The sequence below is a fragment of the Pteropus medius genome, unplaced genomic scaffold (genome assembly GCF_902729225.1).
Source record: "Pteropus medius unplaced genomic scaffold, Ma_sr-lr_union100, whole genome shotgun sequence".
Lineage (NCBI taxonomy): Eukaryota > Metazoa > Chordata > Mammalia > Chiroptera > Pteropodidae > Pteropus > Pteropus medius.
Window position 1 is genome coordinate 6747883 of NW_024349800.1, and position 17043 is coordinate 6764925.

The window sequence follows — 17043 nt, forward strand, 5'->3', positions numbered from 1 at the left end:
GAAAGGTTTAATAAAAGCAAACATAATTCTGAAAGAAAGAATCGAATAAAATTATTATATGACTTTTCCCTTTTAGAGTAGTATATTTGTCTGATGGTGAGTACCATATCATAACCTGATCCTTTTCTCATTATTTAACAATAGTTTTGATGAGCTAGTCATAGATAACCCTCTGAAAAACTCTCTCTTCAATGACTTCCAGTGTCTTCTCTTTTCATTTTCTATTATTTGCCTCCACATTCTCTTTAATTATGTTATTTTTTGCTGTTTTAGAGTAACTGAGACTCTGTTGCACACAAGTCTCTATGCACTAGTATAGCTAGTTCTTTCTATTAATAGCTTACTTCTAATTAAAATTCATCAAATGCATTAATTTTTGACAAGACTAAAAAAGATAAATCCTTTCTAATAAAAAATAAAATATAAAAAGAAATAGCATTCTTATTTATTCCATTCTTGTACTCATATATGTCTTCCAAAGTTTTTAATAATTTACATTTTTATTATTTTCAAAGGCAATAGTTCACTTAAATTCATGTCAGTTTGCAGTGAGGTTGACCTGGCTAATACATAGTCTTTCAAAATCTTGGTACAATTTTTTTATTAGCTATAGAAAAGACTAAGACCCCCACCTAACTCACTAAAATGTTTTGGTTTAGGGGAAAAAAGATAACTTTAATTTATCTATAAATTAAAAGTTCTGCTGGAAGACCTGTGTGATTCATAAGATTCACAGATCCTGGTTTATTCCTTGTCATTCTGCCTGTCATCTGGCATTAGTCTTACCTGCATTTTCAAAACAAAACGAAACAAAACAAAACAAAGATAGAAGACAAATCAGCATTCCAGATAACACAAAAGAAAAAGAGGGCATAAAAGTTAATTGACTGACTTTTAAGCAACTTAAGAGGATATTAAACCCACCACTTCTGCTCACATGGCAATTTAGATACATGTTAGTAGTAATTGCAAGGGCAGATTAAGAATGTATTTCCTAGCCAAGTTGTCTGTGAGTCTATGAGCCCAGGAATACAATAAAATGGGTCTTACTGAAACGATTATTACTTTTGCCACAGATTTCTATGGAATTATAAAAGAAATTTTAATGATTCAACTTTCTGCCACTGCAATGACAAAGATATTCCCTCCTCCTCAAGAAACAGAGAATTACATGATCACATTTCCAAAGATCTATTCTTCCTTGTGACAAAGAGCAACTCTATACACATCTTATTGTTTAATTAGTAGTAGGACTAAAAACTACACAAAACTTCTAAAATTATCCTTGTTTGGGTTTATGTTTTGTTTTGTTTTTTGTTTTCCCTAATACTGTTTGGATGTAAAACTAACAGGCACATATGGTAGATAGTCTCCAAAACTACAGTCTCCTCGCCAAAAAACAAAACAAAGCAAAAAGACAAAAAACTAGCTCTGTCTCCCATGTAAGCTGCTTCTCATTCTTTTCTCGCCCTGGCTTTAGCAATAGAATGCTATTATTGAATGACTTCCTGGGATTTCTGAGCTTAGAATGAAGAGCCCCAGCAGTTTCCACTTCCTGTCTCTGAGCAATCTCTTTGAGGCCCCAGCCTTCCTGCTAGAAAGGAGAGAGGCCACAGTTAAAAAGCAGTAAGGCTCTGGACTTGAGAATGAGAAGTAATCTGGATATTTCAGCCCCAGCCACAAAATGACTGAATGTTCTTGCGAGACCTTATACAGAGGCCAACAGAATAACCATCTAGGTATGGCTCAGTGAACCTAGAGAATCAAGAGAAATAATAAAATGGTACCGGAGTTTTCAGGAGGTTTGTTATGCAGCCATGTGCAGCAATAGATAACCAAAAAAATAAATTGGCACATTGACATAAAAGAAAAATAAGGAACAACTCGATGGTTTTCAAATTCAACTTATATCCTAAAGATATTGAATTTCTGAAATCATGATGACAGCACATTAGCACAGAGTTTGCAGTGTATTCCTGCAGCAAATAAAGCTGCTGTAATTTGCCATTTCATTGACACAGGTGTCTCATCACAAAGAAAGGAAATAATAGTCTTTCTCTACAATTCAGTTGAGATAATTGGTATATTCTTGTCAGGGTCAGCTCATTACTGGAAAGATAAAGATTAAATGGAAGAATTTAGAACACCAACTTAGAGACAAGAATCGCTGGCTTATAAAGTCAGAGTAGAAGAGCAAATTTCTTAAGTTGTTTTACAAAATTCTCTGTACCTGAGATGTAAGCCTCGCTTATTAGCAGGGTAGGTTTAGGAAAAAGATAATGATTTTAAAACAACTTATAAGAAATTTTACTACCACCCCCAAAATGGCTAGAATTACAGTGATTCTCAGCATCATTGCAAAAGCAGAGCAAACAGGGAAATAAATCCATATCCAAAATAAATGACTATTCAGTAAGAACAAATTGTTATCCATCCATGCAGGAAGGTATTCAGTATAATCAGCTATTATCCAGGTAGTTAGCTGCCACCCTTAGGAAAAGTATATTAGAGATTAAATATAAGACTCTATTACAGATAAGATGGGAACTCATAACTTTTTATTTTTAAATTTAAACCCTTGACTTGTTGCCTCTTCCAATTGATTAACAAATCCTCTTTTACAAAGTATGTAAGCTGTGCCACAGTGAACTCAGAAATTTCTGCTCTGTGAGTAATCTTATCTATAAAAAGACTGCAGTGTTTATTCTAAGTTTTGAGAAGCATTTGTTTGATGTTTATACTTATTACAAGAATTTTGAACAGTGTTTATATTAGTAGCATGTACTTTAATTTTAGAATATAAATATTCTGCTACTTTTCATGATTCTCAAGAATAGGTTGAGTTTGAAAGTTAAGCTCCAAAACCTCTTGTCGTTGGCATTTAGCTCTGTGAATGAAGATTTTTGTCTTAAAGCATAATCAAATAGAATGTGAAAATAAATTTAAAATTGAGATTAGCTAAAGATTAAAAATTTCATCTCTGATTCACTATTCCATGCTTATCATAGATGATTATTGTTTCAATATAATATAAATATCACAATCCTAAATTTATAAAATAGATATATAAAATATCATACATGTTGGGACACAATTCTCCATGAATACCATATATATATTTCATATCCTCTGAATAAAGACAGTTACGGTCAAGTTAAGGACATTCGTATAAAGAGACTTCCAGTATAGAGACATCTCCCTCCTGAAAGACATTACAAGTATAAAGATAAACAACTGCCCTTTCCTTTTAGAAGGATTTGCTTACATTGATAAGCAGCATAAAGATAAGGAAATAAATAAAGCGAAATAAAGATAAGACAAAAAGATAAAGATAAAGTAAAGCAAAGTCCTTTCTCTCTCTCTCTCTCTCTCTCTCTCTCTCTCTCTCGATCTCTCTCTCTCCTCTCACTTACTCCCTTCCTCCCACTCTCCCTTCCTCCTCTCCTCTCTCTATCTCTCACCTATCTCTTTTTAGAGCAGGGATGGGCAAATCACCAGCAGCCAGATCTTAAATAAGATCAGATTTGCATTATTTTGGGGGTTTCTCTCCAGTGATACAGGCTTTGCAAGCACAGGTGATATCTAGCCCTCAAAAAATGCCCTGGGGGTATTGGTATTTAGAGAATGACAAAAGAGTCAGTATTTTGACACAGCCATACACTTTTCATATAAATTATAAAAGTTTTCATGTTAAGTATTGTGCTGGCTGGAAAATTACTGCTTGGCTATCGCCCATGGGAACATAGGCTATCACCCATGGGAACATAACATTCTAACAATAAACTTTCTGTTTCTGTACCCCTGCTTGCACAACCGACCTGTGGGTTGATAGGTAGTGAATAGGAGAAAAATAGACATTTGCGTTTAAGACAGAATGAGGAATGGGATTTAGGGCTTAAAAACCCTGTACCTCTACATCTCGGGGCTGCTTAATTTGGAGTCTGCATACCCCTGGCAGACTCAGCTGGCTGAATAAAGAGCATGTTTCCTATAGCTCACTGATTTCTGGTGGTCTGTGTGTCTTTCAGGGGCTGGCGGCTACAACAGTATTATTTTAAAAAGATATATTCCACTTGAGAATGCTTTAAAAGCCATAGCACAATGATATTATATTCATCTCCTCACACAGTGAAATGATACAGATGTTCTAAAACATCTCCAGTGAAACAAACATTTAAACTTTTCACATCTGCCTTGTTAATTTTTTGTTTTAATTATTAAGTATCGTTACCTTTATCAACAAGTAAAATAATTCATTATTAAGTTGAAGAGCATTCCCTTGCAACCTTTCTAGATACAGGTTAAATTTCTGCAGAGCCTGCAATCATCTTTAGCCTCTTTCTTTAGTCAAAGAGCATGTGTTTCCTATGTTTCCTTTTGAATGTTGTCTATTTTTTCCCCAGCTTTATTAACATGTGTTAAACATACAATGATATCTTAAGAGTATATTTTGATGTCTTTGGTAATTGTATACAGCTGTATAATGACAACCAAAATCAAGTCATAGAAGAACATTTTCATCACCCTAAAATGCATCTCTATGGCCCTGCGTAGTCAATCTATTCCATTGTCTCTTGGCCCACTAAAATCAAAGATCTACTTTCTATCACTAGCATTTTGCCTTTTCTAGATTTTATACAGGTTTAGTTATACTTTATATAATCTCTGGTTTGACATTTTTCACTTAGCATACTAATTTGAAATTCATCCATAAGGTTTTTGTTTCTTTGTTTACTTTGTCATATTTTATGATATGTTCATATCAAAATATGCTTACTCATTCACCAGTTGGTGGACATTTAGGTTGCTTCATAATTTTAAGTGTTATGAATAATATTTCTACAAACATTAATGTGCTATTCTTTGTTTGAAGATCTGCTATTTTCTCTATGGTAAAATACCAGGAGTGGGATTGCTGAGTTATACAGTAAGGGCATATTTAGCTTTCAAATATACTGCTATATGGTTTTCCAAAGTAGCTGTACCATTCTGCATTCCCACCAGCAATGTATGAGTTCCCATTGTTCCACATCTTTATCATCACTTAGTGTTGATATACTTTTTAATTTTATTCATTCTAGTTGTTATGTAGTAGTATCTCATTGCTTTTAACTTTGCATTTCCTAAATGAATGATGACATTGTGCATCTTCTCTAGTGCTTTTTGTTCATTTTTTGGTGATTTTTCTGTTAAACTATGTTGCCTTTTATTTTTTTCTCACTGGGTTCCAAATATTTTTTTCTAAATTCTTACTCAAAATGTTTTGTCAAATATATATTTTTAATTTTTTTTTCTCTCTGTGGCAAGATCTTAACTATTATTTGAAGAACAAAAAATTCAAATTTAATTAAGTATAGTTAACTTTGTCTTTTGATTTTACTTTTTCTTTTCTGTTTAAGAAAATGTGCCAAATTTAATATCATAAAGATTTTGTTACAGCATTTACATGTATACCATTTCATGGTATCTATGATAAAGTATGGGTTTTGCGGGGAGGGGGTATGGTGTAAATTAAAGATCAAAATTCACTTTCCTCCATTTTTTTTTTAACTTTGGAATCCTGTCTATAAACAATTGATTAGAAAAGGTTTTTTTGGTAAATTTGGACTGTATTGTGTTATTTAATTTACATATCTACAGTTAATTTAATGCCACAGTACAGATCCTACAAATATTTAAAGGACAAGAAAGGATTACCTTAAACAAGACCAGGACAATTATTTGAAAAAGTAGACAAAGTAGATAAATGTCTTGAAAAACACGAATTACTAAAACTGATGCAGAAAGAAATAGAAAACTTGAATAGCTATATAGCAATTAGAAGAGTTGACTTCAGTCCCAAAAGGAAAACTTCAGGTTCAGATGGCTACCATGTTTAATTCTATCAACACCACAGAGAAGAAATAATACTAATCTTTTATGAACATTTCCAGAAGATAGATAAGGCGGTACCCCAACACATTTTAGGAGGCCAATATTGCTCTTATAACAAACTTATTAAAATAAATTAGAAATATACAGATCAGTAATTCTTATCAATATAGATGCAAAAGTCCTTAACAATATTTTCACAAGTGGAAGACACAAATAGAGAAAAATGAGTAATAACCAAGTGGATTTAATTTTGGCAATTCAAAGTTAGTTTAATGTTTCGAAATCATTAATGATTTCAATTTATTAGAAAATTATTGAGAGTAAAGCCATACAATTATTTGTCTAGGGTTAACATTTCAAATGTATTGACAGAATTTGTTCATTATTTTTATTTTTTTACCTTTTTAATGTGTGTAGAATCTTTCTTTAGTAACGTTCATTCTTTATTCCACGTATTAGTGTTTCTTGTGTCTTTCTCTTTTTTTCTTCATCAGTCAAACTAGTGGCTAGTTTGGTAATCTTTTCAAAAATAAGTCTTTGGTTTTATTTATGTTTTATGTTTATTAATTTCCTACTTGACTAATTTCTGCTCTTATTTTTATCATTTTGTCCTTCTACTTACTTGTGTTTAATTTGCTCTTTTTATTTAAAATTCTTAAGGTGGGAGAGGTCATTTCTTGGAATTTTTGTTTTTCTCTTTAATTCTGAAAATTTTTTATCTTTTATGGTTTGAAACTCTAATGTTAAATATATTCACATTTATAATAGGAAATCTCTCCTCATTAAATAGGCCTTTTTAATAATATAGCCTTCTTTATAATTGATCTTAATTTTTTTTCTTCTTATCTGTTTTGCCTAATATTAGTAGACCCACTCCAAAGTTATATTTGGTTGAATAGTATGTTTTTCCATTTACTTATTTCAAACCTTTAGGGTGTCTCTGTATTTAAAGAATATTCTCTTGGAGACAACACATAATTGGATGCTTTCTCTTTCCTGACGATCTCTGTCTTTGACCTAAATTTAATGTAATTGATGATGTACTTACTTTGATTTTAAATTTTATTTTATAATTTTATATATACTACCTCTGTCTTTTATTCCTCTGTACCTAATTTTCTGGATATTAAGATTTATTTAAACATTTTCTAAAAAGCTTTGTGTTTAGACCGGTTTAAATTTGCACAAAAATTGGAAAGATAATGAGGATAGCACCCATATTAAACATTTTTTTATAACTTTATTTTCTCATTGTCATTTTAGCTATATACTTCTTTGCATTTTACAGTGTCTTTTCTAACATTACAGTTTAGACTTTTAATTGTACAGTCTGTTTACTGTTCCTATTGTACCACTTCATATAAAATGTAAAAACTTTACGATTGAATAGGTTACTATCACCCTCATGCTTTATACTACAGTTGACAAATATTTTTCTCTGTGTATGCATATATACATACAAGTGTGTGTGTAATATATCTGCAATACGATATTACATATTTGCATTTAATAGTTAATGTAGTATAAAGAACACAAGGCAGGTTTTTTTTTAATAGTTTTTTGGTATGGATTCAGAGAGTAACCATTTTTCATGCACACCACTCCCAACAATCCTTTCTGAAGTTGCAAAGTTCTATCGAGTATCATTTCCATTAAGGCCATGGGACATTATTTTTTGTTTTTTAGCATTTTTTGTAGTGAAAATCTTCCAAAGAAAAATTCTCTTAATTACTTTTTATACTTAAACTATCTTAATTTTTGAAAGATATTTTCTCATGTTGTGAATTCTGGATTGATTTTCCTTAAAGATGTTGTTTCATTCTATTTTGACCTCCTTAGTTTTTGATGACAAATTAGCCATTAATCAAATTGTTGCTTCGCTCTATATTAAAGTCTCATTTTTGTCTTTCAGTATTTGATCTTTGGCTTTCAGTGCTGTTTTGAGTTTTGCTGCATTGTGTTTTTTGGTTTTTTTCTTCCCTTCTGCTTTGAACTTCTTATAGGTCAATTTTTGTCTTTCATCAAATTTGGGAAACTTTTTGGTCATTATTTATTCAAATAGTTTTTCTTTCTCATTCTTTTTTCTTCTTCTTCTACTCCAAATATACAGAGGCAGTAACATTAAGCATTATTGAACAGTTTCTGACGTTATGTTCACTTTCATTTTTTTCTATGTTTATTACTCTGTATAATTTCAATTGAGCCACTCAGTTATTTTTGTTTTATTTCATTTGTTTTAGCTTTAAAATTATTCATTTGATTCTTTCAAAAAATCATTTCTATTTTTCTATTGACATTTTATTTTTTTTCACAGAGAGACCATCATATATTTGCTTTAGATAATTTTAACAGTGCCTTTAAAATCATTGTGTAATAATTCTGACATCTGAATTTCCTCAGGATCAATTTTAGTTGATATAACAGTCCCCCCTTTTCTGCAATTTCGCTTCTTGTGGTTTCAATTACTCACTGTCACCCATGGTCCAAAAATGTTAAATAGAAAATTCCAGAAATATACAATTTTTAAGTTTTAGATTGTATGCCATTCTGAATAGCATGAAGAAATCTCGTGTTGTCCTTCTTCCATCCCATCAGGGTCATGAATCATTCGTTGTCCAGTGTATCCACACTGTATATGCTACCCACCTATTAGTCACTTAATAGCTGTCTTACAGTATTGCAGTATTTGTGTTCAAGTAACCTTTATTTTAACTCATAATGTCTCAAAGCACAAGAATAGTGATGCTGGCAATTTGGATATGCCATAGAGAAGCCGTAAGTCCTTGGTTTGGTACTATCCTCAGTTTCAGGTATCCACTGGGGATTTTAGAATGTATCCCCCTCAGATAAGAGAGGACTACTGATTTCTTTTTACTTGAGAATGTGTTACAGTTTCTTCATGATTTTTATCAGGATGCTTTTTGATTGTATTCTATTCTAGACATTCTAAATTATAAATTGTAATTATAAGAGATTCTGGATTCTGTTAATTTTTGTCAAATATTGTTTACTTGTTTTAGTAAGAAGCAATTGGTTGACGTTCAACTGTAGACACTAACTCTTGGCTAACATCTTTGGTCTCATTTCAGATCTGATTTTGTTTGAGCTGCTTTGGGCCTATTTTATACATGGATATTTCAGGGATTAATCAGGTTTGTGGATAGTTAGAATTTGATATCTCCTCTCTGACTTTCTCCTTTCTAGGATTTCACCAGTCTCTTTACTAGCCAGAATTTTCCTGGCTTCAATGTTCTGGATCTCCTGGCTAGAAAGTCTGTGTGCCTTTCCACTAGATATCCTGTCACTTAATATACTGGGCCACAAAAACAGAAACTCAGTTCACACAATTGCCCTGCTCTAAGTCTAAACTCCCCAAGAGAATCTATTTGCTTCTTTCATGCTAATGCTTTCCAGACATTATTTTTTGTTATATATACATATATTACAGTTCTTTTCTTTTATTGGACAGTCAGATAGAATTGATTTAATTATTAAAGAAGCAAAAGTCCCTACTTCTTTTATCACATTTTTTTATCTTTACTATTTTTCTAGTTTACCCAAACCCCCTTTAAATATGGTTACCAAAATTAGACACTGCAGTCTTTGAAGGATTTTAATTATTTTCAAATTACAACAAACTTTACATATTTATTGATATAGTAACTTTTTGATGTGATTATGAGTGAATCCCATAGTACATGTTTATCACTTAAAACATAGATTTTCCTGTATTTAATGCTCTCATTGGACATCAGTTAAGCTAAGAATTGTTTACATATAATACATATTCCCCTTCAAATTATTACTTTGTCTATAAGAACTGTCTGAGATAACATCGTCTTAATGCTAATTTTCTAGACTGCCACAAATAAAGACAGCTGTTGATAAATTACATGTTTTTATCAATATCCATATTTGTGACTAGGGTAGTACTAATTTACTTTCTATCTGTAGAAATTATATCCAAATTAATTCTCCTGGTGCTATTTAAATTCATTTAATCTGTTTCATAGCTGACATATTTTACACTGACCAGAATTACAAAATGTGATAATCCAAACTATGGTGAAAATAAATGTCAGTAAAGGAAATAAAGTAATAAGAGATACAATTTTCAAGCACACCAATGTATATTCTTTCTATAGTTATCATAACAGTGATTGCAAAAGATATGAAGAATACATATAATAACTTAAATTAACTAAGTGATTTAACTATTTATTTTTAATATTTATTTAAAGATGCCATTGATTTACTCTAACTACCAAAGTCATAACTATGGATGATATGTGAATAACTTTCGAATTCTACTTAATGTTATCAAATGCAAATGGAGAGTAAAGCAGTAATTTTTCATTTGAGTATACATCAATCTTCACTTATTTTATTTTAACTATGAACTATTTTAGGACATATCTAAGCGATACAGAAGAGTACACAGATACAGCCCAAGTGACTTCTACATTAACATTTACTTGGTGTCAATAAAATTGTGAAATCGGTGCTTTCCAAACTGAGGAGAGGTCATTTTAAAATATCTTTTTGACAAGTTTATGCAAACAGCTTTTCTACTTCAATCATAATAGGGACAATTAGCAAGCATACGTTAATCCTCTATGACCTTGTCTGTGAATGACAATGTACTGCCAAACATCAAGTCTCCTTATTGAACAAAAGTTGCTCAATAATGTCTCTTGTGGCTTTGATGATAAATCTAAAAGCCCAACCTCATCTATTTCTGTGGCAGGAATTACCAGATGCATAAGCCAAATAGATTATCTTTCAAATGTAAAAGCAAATAATGATGTAATTATCAGTTCACTGGAGAAGACAGTAGAATTTGACATTGATGAAGAGAAATATGTCATTATGCAAAAACAGGTCTGATCTCTCTTTCTCCCTCTCTCTTTTTGACTTTCTATCTATCTGCATCATATGGCTGGCTATATATGTATCATCAGTGCTTTATCAAATATAATCAGATAGGAAGATTCATAAAATAATATCTATAAATTCAAATCTCTTAATAGATCACATTACTAATTTAGTTGTACACTCTATCCTCTCAATTCAGTTTCAGTTTATAACTAGTTTATTTTTTTCATAAAATGTTTTTATAATGTATATTTTGTTATTTATAAGAGTTAACACTATAAATAAAAATATAAATCTGTTCAGAAAAATTTGTCACTGAATGCTGATACAATTTTTTTCTTTTTTTTATCCCTGAGAAATATTACTTAAAAATCTCTATGGTGTTGAACAATAAAATAAAATAAAATAAAAGATTCAGCCTTGCTGAATCTGTTGTAATCCTAAAAATAAAATATCATTCAAGGAAAAGAAAGATTTAAAAAACTGTAACATATGCACTAAATACTCTCTTCACCTTCAACACAACTTTGCGAGATGCATATTATCACCTCTATTTTTAGGTAGAATGAGAGAAGTGCAGGTTGAAGGTAATAAAACTAATAATTAGTAGAACTTAAGAATTGACCTAGGGTTATCTGATGGTACAAAGAAAATAAACCCACACATATATATTTTTCTTTAAAAATGTTTTAAGCTGCAAGGAATTTGAAGAGATCCTCTATTTGGTACTTCCTTTAGATGGTCAAATATTAACCAAAAAAAAGGACATGTTTCTCATTATTTTTTTCTTTCCTATTCTACTTTTGTTTTTATTTGCTATTTTTTGCATTTGCTTAAAGACTTTCTTTTTTACTCTGTCGATTGTTTACTGTGCAGCGCTTTATAGTCTGATGTAATCCTATTTGTCTGTTGATGCTGTTGGTGCCATATCTATAAAATCATTGCTAAGATCTATGACATAAAGCTTTTCTCCTATGTTTTCTTCTAGAAAGTTAATAGATTCGGGCCTTATATTTGAGTTGATTTCATGAATGGTGTAAGATAAAGGTCCATTTCATTCTTTTGTTTATGGATATCCAATTCCCCAACACTCTATTGAAGAGACTGTCTTTTCCCTGTTGTATATTTTGGCATGCTTGTCAAAGATTCATTGACATATGTAAGTGTGGGTTTATTTCTGGACTCTTTATTCTGTTTCATTGGTCTATACATCTGTATTTATGACAGTACAATACAGTTTTAGTTTCTGTAGCTTAGTAATATATTTCAAAATCAGCAACAGTCATGCCTAAAGATTTGTTCTTCTTTCTCAATATTAATTTGGCTGTTTGGGTTCTTTTACAGTTCAGAATAAATTTTGGATTTTTTTTTTATCACTATAAAAATCCTATTGGGATTTTGGTGGGGATGGCATTAGGTGTGTATACTGCTTTTAAGCCTTCCAATCCATTTGTATCTATGTCATTCCATTTGTTTGTGTCCTCTTTAATTTCTTTCAAAGTTCGGTAATTTTCAGTGTATGAGTCTTTTAATTTTAGTTAAATTTATTCCTAAGTATGTTATTATTTTGGTACTATTGCAAATGGGATTGTTTTCCCATTCAGACAATTCATTGTTGATATATAGAAAAGCAAATGATTTTTTAAAGATGATTTTGTAACTTGAAACTTTATTGAATTTTTATTAATCTAACACTTCTTTATGGAGTCTTTCAGGTTTTTCTACATATAACATCAAATCATCTACTTCTTTTTTCCCAATTTAGATGTCTTTTATTTCTTCTTCTTACCTGAATGCTCCGACTAGGATATCCAATACTGTGGTGAATAAAATGGTGAGCGTGGACACATTTATCTTATCTTTGATTTATTAAAGGAAAAGTTTTATTTTTCAACATTGAGTAAAATGTTAGTTGTGGGCTTTTCATATATGGCCTTTATTATGTTCTGATTCTTTCTATTGCTAGTTTGTTGAGAGGTTTTCTTTTTAATCATAAAAAGACTTCAAATTGTGTCAAATGCTTCTCTGCATCTATTGAGACTATTATGTAATTTTACTCTTTTATTCTGCTAACGTGACATAACATTGATTAACTTCCATATGTTAAATCATCTTTGCATCTCAGGAACAACGTCCACTTGTTTGGGGCATTTGATATTTTTAATGTGACGTTGAATACAATTTGCTAGTATTTTACTGAGAATTTTTGCATCTGTAGTCATCAAGGATATTGGCCTGCAATTCTTTTCTTTGTGGTGTCTTCATCTGGCTTTGAGATCAAGGTAATGTGGAAGTTTTTTCTCTGCTTCAATTTTTTGCAGTAGTTCGAGAAGGATTAGTATTAATTTGTCTTTAAATGTTTGGTAGAATTCACCACTGAACTCATCTGTTCTTGAACTTTCACTTGTTGAGTGGTGTCTGTTTACTGATTTAGTGTCCATACTAATATGAGTGTTCAGACTTTTTTTTCATGATTCAACCTTGTTACATTGTTTGTTTCTAGGACTTAACCATTTCTTCAAGGCCATCCAATTTATTGGCATAATACATTCATCACATTCTCTTAAAATCCTTAATTTGTGACATGTTATGATTCTTCATTCATATTTACTTTTTTATTTTAAACATCTGTTTTTAATTTAAAAATTATGAAGTAATAAAAATAAAACTTGCTGACATTCCACACTTTGCTCTCTCTGTGTAGTAACAATTATTTTATGTAATGATCTTGGTATCTATGTATTTTTATAGTAATGTAATTACATTATACATATTGTTCTAACTTGCTTTTCTCAGACAATTCATATTTGATCTTCTTTTTATATTCTTGTTCACTAAATTAATCTTATATGTTTTATGTTTCTGTTTCTTTTCTTTTATTGGTATATGAAAAAATACATAACATTTTTTTTATATTGAGCTGGTTTTATTTTATAAATAAAATTCTTCATTTTTTAAATGGATTTTATTTTCAAGAAATTTCACATATACAATACTGCTCATCTAAATTGGTTTTTATTCACAATTATTACAAGTATACTTAAATAATTTTCTTAATATTTTGTTTTCATTCTAAGTACAATGGCACTAATAAGCCTTGTATGGATATGGCACCTTAAAATGCTTAAGTTATTCAGAGAATTTCATTTTACTTATTTAATGTTAACCTAAACATATGTTCCATTCAGCAGCCCTCAATTATACATCTTGAGAAATCTGCCTGTTATGTATAATTTGGTGAAATTTTGTTTTGGATGATGAAAATTTTCCTTTCTTTTATTGTTTTTACTTATAAGTTAACACTGACACAATACTTTTCTTTTTATTAATTGATATAATTTAACAAAAATGCCAAGATAACAACATTAAATAATAATCATTAAATAAATATAATATAGCCTTTATCTTATTGCCTGATGTGTTATTCAACCTTTTACAGATTACTCATCTTTTTGGTCCTAAAAATAAGTTGTATATGGGACATACATATTTATTTATTTAGAAGCATTATGAAGAATAATAACACACAGAGTTGGAGTCTAGATTATTTATATAACAAATTCTGTTTTTCAGGTTTGCTCAAGGCATAATGTGTTTGAGAAAATAGGAACTTGCATTGAACTTGATTCTATACCTACAAGAAAGCAAACCTAACTCTGGGATTATTCTTAGTTGTCTTCCTGAATTTTCTCTCCATTTATTCGTGATTTGGATTTGAACTTTAAAGGGAAAGATTGACAAAAGAATTTACAAACCCAGCATTACATTTTATCTTAAATATACATTATTATTGATTATTTGTATATAACATTTATGTTATTTATGATTAGCGGTGATTACTAAAATTGTTGGATTATTTTTTCTCAAGAACTGGCTTTTTCCCAAGGAGGAACAATATAATTATTATCATAATTTTTGTTCAATTTAGGCAAAACGCACAGGAATCAGGATTTTCTTTTGGTGTCCTAGAGTTCAGTGAGTGATCTGAGAATAAGAAAACATCTACCATCCTCCACCGAATACCATCAAGATTTCTCCCTCATGGCTTTGAATCTTCAGAGGGCTCTTGACTTCCACCCTGAGGCACTACTGTTTTCTTACAATGACCTAATAAATCCATATTTGTTCAATTCATTAGTTTTATAACTATATCTACACTTCATTTTGGATTAAATTAGCTGAAATTAATATTTAAAAAGACATGTCAAAGAAATAGAATTTCGGAAAATATAGGATTTTTTGTTAGTTTTATAGTGTTGTCTCCTATTATGAATTTCATGTAGCTCATTCCCCTTTCCTCTTCCTTATTTCCAGTATTTTACAAATGGATATTGGCTAATAAATACCTATTTTTTTCATTGACTTTCTCTCCTAATATAGGTAATTTAAAGTGTTCATATTAAAAATGTTCACTATATTTGGAGAGAGAAAGCCAGTCTCAAAAAATGATGTTTTTTGTTTGTTTGTTTTTGACAATAAAACATTTATTTTTGTCTAGGCATAAAGGGATTTTCAAGAATCAGCAACATAGAGATTTTTATTATAATTGTTAAAATAAGTGTGTTCTGTCTTTTTTTTAAAGTGTAATTTATAAAGTGTTCTATCCTATAGTCCTGTATTCGAAATAATCATGGCCATTAGTATGATTTCAAAATGCCATAAATTAATAATTATCTTAGTTTCTTCCTATATTTCCATACATTATATCTTCATATTTAAAAATAGTAAATCTGCACTGACTTGTAACTATCCTATTTACTGAGATGGACCCCTTAAAGAGTAAATAGTGAATCAACCATTTGTTTTTACTTGCTACTTGTCTTTTGAATCCACAATTCTTCATATCTCTTCTCTACCTATGACAGATATCTTGAATAAATTACATAGCTTTTCCATCAATTTTAAATATAAGTGCTGCAGCAGTTTCATTTATTAAAATGGCCAATCTAACTTAAATTAAAAAAAAAAAATCTTTCATCATACACCCAGTTTCTGGCATTTCCTCTTTGGCTTGTGCTTGATCCATATTAGACACCCCACAGTAGAGAAAGAGATGCTGTACAATCCATATCCTTGCTCTTCCTACCTTTGGCTCTTTATTTTCTTCCTTTGTTTCCTCCAGATTGACATCTGGAAGGAGATGTGAGAAGCAATCAGAGCCCTAATCACTGGTTTTACAGTAGTTGGAACTTTGTGCCAGCTGACTTTTTGTTTTGTGATTGCTTCAGGCACTCAGAGACCTATGAGACTATATTTCCTTGGGACATGTGATGTGGTCTTGAGATGATATAGTATCATTTTCCCCTTGGCTTATGCTTGTGTAGAAACCTCACCATGACAGGTAACCCTCTTGAGTGAGACATTTTCAATTTCAGTCTATTAAAATTAATGTTTACAGTGTACTCATAACATATGGGAAATCTCATCACCTTTGCCCTGCTGTATTCTGAAAATTTAATTTGCTCTTATTGCAACCTTTTTCCTTGACTCAGAAATTATAATTAGTTTCAGTCAGTCTCTTGGCTAGTTTCTCAAACATCAGGATATACATGTAAAAATGCCACAGGAAGCATCTCACTTTCTCTGTGCCAGTGTCACCTTAGTGACACTGGGATGCTAAAAGTCATCTCTTCTTATTACTTTTATTGAAATGAATACAGTGAAAGAGCAACATCATTACACTCTACTAAACAGTAGAGTGTGACAATACTAACAAATGAATTTGTAACTCCCTTGCTTCTTCGATAAATAGGATGGAGGGAGATGGTTGACCTTGTGTAATAAGACTGATCTTGGCTTTATCTCAGGTACTAAAATTAGAGGATTCTATGACCTTTATTTAACATATATATGGATAGCTGTCATAATGTTCCTATGACTTGAAAGAAGATAATTGCACCAACTCCTTTTCATAAAGGCCAAAGATACACAAAATAGTATTCTGGTAGGTGATCAATAGCAAATAATGCATGCCATACCAATCGAATGATATATTAAACTAGAGATATATTAAACTAGAGATATTAACATTCAAAAAATTATTTGCTGGTGGAATAGTTACCATAGTATTATGAATGTTCTTATTTGCATCGATCAATATACAAATATTTTTCTAAACTTTTCAGATTTCCAGATGTTAGAGTAAGACTGTTTATATCACAGCAATCCTGACCTATTGTTATACAATATCAATTGATTTTTCTGCCACACTCAGATCTTGTGGCATGGCATAGATACAGCCTTAGTTATGCTGAGATGAAACCTTAAATGATTAAAAATATAAGGGGGATATAT